The following is a 5,269-nucleotide window of genomic DNA, read 5'->3' as shown; positions in this document are numbered from 1 at the left end:
CCTTTGAGCTTAACCATTGTTTCTTGATTTTCCCCTTAATATTAGCCCACAACTTAACCCTTTTTGATTCGTTAAGAATTTCTCCCTTTTTATTGACTCCCTTTTTATCGAGATTTGATTTGATTTGATTAGTTACCTAACTATGTTCGTTCATTTCAGTTGCTGAATTATTTCTTATTATGTACTTTCCATTATTGTACTTGTTCTTATTCTAAAAAAATGTATATTTATATTCATATAATTACATATTGTTATAAAGAGCTTGGATAAGTTAAAGTTATTATATTGAGAAAAAGCTCACTTCATTAGTTTTGGATAGTTTTAATTCTGGCACTTGTTTGTAATTCAGTAATTAACTTTATTTTTCTAAGTTTGGTAATTTATTAAATTAATCTCGATTCTAACCCTATTTTTCAGCCTTTATCCACGCCTTTAACCTAAGCCCCATTACAACCCTGCTAAAGACCTTTTGATTTGTGTGTCATCTTATTTATAGTGGTGGAGATTTGATTTTCATGCAGGCCTTAGTAATAATTTTTCATGTTTGACTATTAAGTGCTTAATTATTGAAACTTAAACACTTTGATTGATTTGAGTGAATCTTTAGTGAGGATGTCAACCCTTGTCGATTTAGAATTAAAAGTAATTACTTAGATAAAGGGGGATACCTATGATTTTATGATTAAAATGCTCAACTTGGATTGTTTGAAACTTTAATGTTCTTTTAGTTGAATTCTCAATGTATGATTATTTGTGGATTATTTCGAAACATTTTTTATAAGAATTATAAGTTGAGAAGAATGAATTTTAATTGTGTGTGAAGATTTTTCTTAAGGACAAGCAAATACTTAAGTGTGGGGATATTTGATAAACCATAATATATACATATTTTTACCCCATGCTTGGCATATTTTTGGATGATTTATCATAAGATTTAATGAATTTGACGCTCCTAATCCTTTAATTTCATGTTTTATACTCAGGAGAGCTTAGGAAAACGAAAAGAGCAAGAAACAACGGATAAAATAGGCCTAATTCAGTGCTTCACACGGTCTAGGCACTCCCACACGGGTAATCCACAAGCCCTTGTGTGACACACAGGCTGGCCACACACCCGTGTGTCATGGCTATGTCGATATTAAAACATGTCAGAATTGCACACGGCCTGAGTACCTTCATACGGGTGTGGCACACGGCCGTGTCCTTATCAAGCCCAAGTCTAATTCTATTCGAAAAAGGCTAATTTTGGGCTATTTTGGGCATTCTAAAGTCTATATAAACACTGTAGAAGAGGATCAAAAGGGACACAGAGAGTAGAAGGTAGAGAATACTCGAAGACAGCCATCAGAATCAGCTTGAAAACAGGATCTACTTCAAGACTGAATATCTCCATTCAATTTCCTTAGAAGTTCTTTGGGTTTCTTTATGTTTTGTTGTTTTCCCAATTTTGAGATGTTTTCCCCCACCGTTATGAACTAAACTCCCTAAATACCTAAGGGAGATGAAACCTAAGACAGATCTTATTATTATTTGAATTATATGATAAATACTTGTTCTTATTCTTAATTATGTGTTTTTAATTCTTGCTTTAATATTTCAAGATATTAATTCAAGTCTGATGTGCTTATTCAGTGGAGCAAAAGTCCCTTTTTAAGAGTAAATCTTTCATAATTAAGCAGAGTTGATTGCAATCCTAGATATAGACGACATAAATCTGCCGGATTAGAGTCAAATCTAATAAGGGGATCCATAAATCGAGTTAATACGACAATAGGGGTTTTAATTAGAAAGTGATTTCAATTAATCAACCTAGAGTTAGTTGTCTTAGTATTGGGAGAGATATTAACATAAATCAGGGATTTTTACAGATTAAGTTAAGTGAATAAATCGTCTAATTCAGAAGTAATAAGTGAAGTCTAGGTGGATTCTTCCATGGGTATTATCTTCTCCATCGATTTTCCAACAATATTTTCCAACTTTTACCACTGTCGTGTTCTTAGTTAAGTAAATCGTTAATCTTAGTTTAAAAACATCCCTTTAATTCTAGGGCTAGATAATAGAATAATAGTAATTACTAGTACTTTTAGTTCTTGTGGATACGATATTTCAGGCCTCACCACAACTATACTACTGCTCGATAGGTGCGCTTGCCTTAGTCAAATTTTTAGTTAGTTTAGCGACCATCAAGTTTTTGACGCCGTTTCCAGGGACTAAGATATTAGGAATGCTTGAATTTTATTACTTTAGCCATTTTTTTCTTTAATTTAATTTTTATTTTTCTTCTAATCTCTATGTTATTTGTTTCTGGAAGGAATCTCTAGTTTATAACTAGAAGGAATCCGTTAGGACCTTTGCTATTTAACAGTGAGATAGAAAGCACAGCTCGCAGAAATCGAAGAGAAATAAGGCGAAGCCTACAGTATATAGAGGAAGAGCAAGAAGACATGACCGATATACCTAAAGAGATAGCAGACAATCTGAATAATCCACTACCTCTTGTAGTTGCTGCAAATCCAGTAAATCAAAACCTTGCTCCTCGTACTATGTATGATTATGCTAAGCTTACTCTAACAGGAACTAAATCGAGTATTGTTAGACCTGTTGTTTCTGCAAATAATTTTGAACTGAAACCTAACACGATTCAAATGATACAACAGTTTGTTCAGTTTGATAGTTTGCAGGATGAGGATCCAAACATTTATTTAGCAAATTTTTTGGAATTCTGCGACACCTTTAAGATCAATGGCATTTCTGACGATACCATTCGCCTTTGGTTGTTTCCCTTTTCATTACGAAATAAGGCTAAACAGTGGTTGAACTCGTTACCATAAGGGTCAATCACTACTTCGGAACAAATGACCGAAAAATTTTTGCTTAAATATTTTTCGCCGGCTAAAACGGCTAAATTGAGAAATGACATCTCTTCTTTTGTGCAGATGGATTTAGAAACACTTCATGATGCATAGGAGAGATACAAGGATTTATTGATAAGGTGCCCTCACTATGGGTTACCTTTATGGTTACAGGTTTAGACCTTTTACAACAGTGTGAACTTCTCAACAAGGCTACTGATTGATGCAGTTGCCCGTGGAACCTTGAACAAAAAAACACCTGAAGAGGCTTACGAATTTATTGAAGAGATGTCACTAAACAACTATCAGTGGCAAGTCATGAGAACGAAGCCGACAAAAGCAGCTACTGTTTTCAACCTCGACGCGGTCACTATGCTATCTAACCAGGGAGAACTATTGAATAAAAAGATTGATGGTTTCTATGATTCTACTCAGGTACATTTAGTGATAAGGTGTGATTCAAATAGAGGAGGGATGTACAACACAGACTATTCATCCTTCAACCCCAGCACCGAGGGAGAACAAGTCCACTATATGGGTAACAATTCTAGACCTCAGAATAACCTTTATAGTAACACTCACAATGCAGGTTGGAGGAACCATCCCAATTTTTCGTGGGGTGGTCAAGGGAATCAGAGGCCACAACACCCTCCAGGTTTTCAACAACCACCTTACCAACTAAAGAAAAAATCGAGCCTTGAGGAGATGCTTACAAAATTTATCTCGGTGTCAGAAACTCATTTTCAGAATACTAAGACAGCACTTAAAAATCAGCAAGCATCGATTAAAAGGCTCAAAACTCAAATAGGTCAGCTTGCTAAGTTGATCTCTGAACGATCGCAAGGTAGCTTGCCCAATAATACAAAAACTAACCCAAGGGAACAACTCCATGCCATCACTGTGCATGGCAAAGAAGGGTTAGCCCGTGTGCATTTTAAAAAATCCTAGCCCATTTTTCACACGGCTTTGGACATGCCCATATGTCCAGGCCGTGTAGTACACACGGCCGTGTCTCCCAGCTGTGTGCAACTTCCTTCGTTTCTTCCACACTGTGTGGGTCGACCATTTCTAGCATACGGCCGTGTGCTTTGCCTATGTAACTCTTTGACTTGATTTTAAAACAAAAAAAATTAGCTCCAGGTTTCACATGGCTTAAGACACACGGCCGTGTGAATTATTTTAGGCGTGTCTCTATCGATTTTTGGAAGTCCCAGGATCCACACAGCCAAGGACACGCTCGTGTGGGCACATGGCTATGTCCCCAAGCCGTGTAACTCTCTGTTGGACCCCTTTTTGTGCACATGACTTGGGACACGCCTGTGTGTCCAGGCCGTGTGGGTCAAAAACACATTATTTATTTATTTTTATTTTTTTGAACATTAATTAATTTTAAAATATCATGAAAAAAGATTAAGAAAATTAGCAGTGTTAACACTCGGATTGCCTCTCGAGAAGCGCTTATTTAAAGTCTAAGCTCGACTTACCTCAATTCGCATAGTCACAGTAGTTTGCAGAGTTGAAACTCCTCTTTCTTGTTAGTAATTCTATCATCAAAATAAGGTTTTAGTTGAGTACTATTTACCTTTAAAGTGTCGAATTCAGAATTAGTTACCTCGACTATACGTATGGGAAGACATTCAATACTGTAAAAGGAGTTGCTCTGTTTGCATTAATCTTTGAAGTGGCAATACTATTTTATCTAATAGTACCTTGTCCCCAACCTTAATTTGGTTTGTTCCATTCACATACTCATCATAGGATAGCTTTAGTTCTGCATCGTGTATTCTCGATTTCTCCTTGACATATGTTTGTCATTCGTCTAGTTCATCGATCTGTAGCATTCGTTCTTTATGAGTCGTTCTATTTTTGTCGTATGTATTGGAACGTGGCTCCATCACATTTTTTTGAGGGGTTTCCTGCAAAGAAGTTTGAGCCACAAATTTACTGATATTAACAAAACTCATATAATCATCTCGATCACTAGATGTTTTAACAAAATCACAAACTTGGAGTGTAATCGTGTCATCACCTACACGAAGTATTAATTCACTTATACCAATATCAATAATAGTTCTGATAGTTGATAAAAAGGGCCAACCTAGAATCAAAGGTATGTCACTATTCTCATCCATGTCTAAAACAACGAAATCAACTGGGAATATGAATTTATCAATTTTTACAAGTACGTCTTCAATAATACTCCTAGGAAATCTAATGGTTCTATCTGCTAATTGAATACTCATCCTAGTTTGTTTGGGTTTCTTAAGACTTGAATATTTAAACATTTTATAGGGCACGATATTAATATTAGCCCCTAAATTAGCTAAAATTAAACAACGAATAGTAAAACTCCCTGGATCTTTTAATTTGTTGGGTAGTTTATTTTGGAAAATGGCTGAGCACACTGCATTTAGCTT

At 35.6% G+C, this 5,269-nt stretch overlaps 1 non-coding gene across 1 annotated transcript; it reads right to left on the bottom strand.

Annotated features, from left to right (window-relative positions):
• Positions 1 to 2,903: 2,903 nt before the first annotated feature.
• LOC121231383 (small nucleolar RNA R71) lies at positions 2,904 to 3,010 on the bottom strand. Its single transcript, XR_005929442.1, has one exon. It is a non-coding gene; the product is annotated as a small nucleolar RNA R71 (small nucleolar RNA).
• Positions 3,011 to 5,269: the final 2,259 nt, after the last annotated feature.

Source organism: Gossypium hirsutum, chromosome A06 (assembly GCF_007990345.1).
Source record: "Gossypium hirsutum isolate 1008001.06 chromosome A06, Gossypium_hirsutum_v2.1, whole genome shotgun sequence".
Lineage (NCBI taxonomy): Eukaryota > Viridiplantae > Streptophyta > Magnoliopsida > Malvales > Malvaceae > Gossypium > Gossypium hirsutum.
Note: the sequence above shows the minus strand (reverse complement) of the source record. Positions and strands in the feature narration are given on the sequence as shown.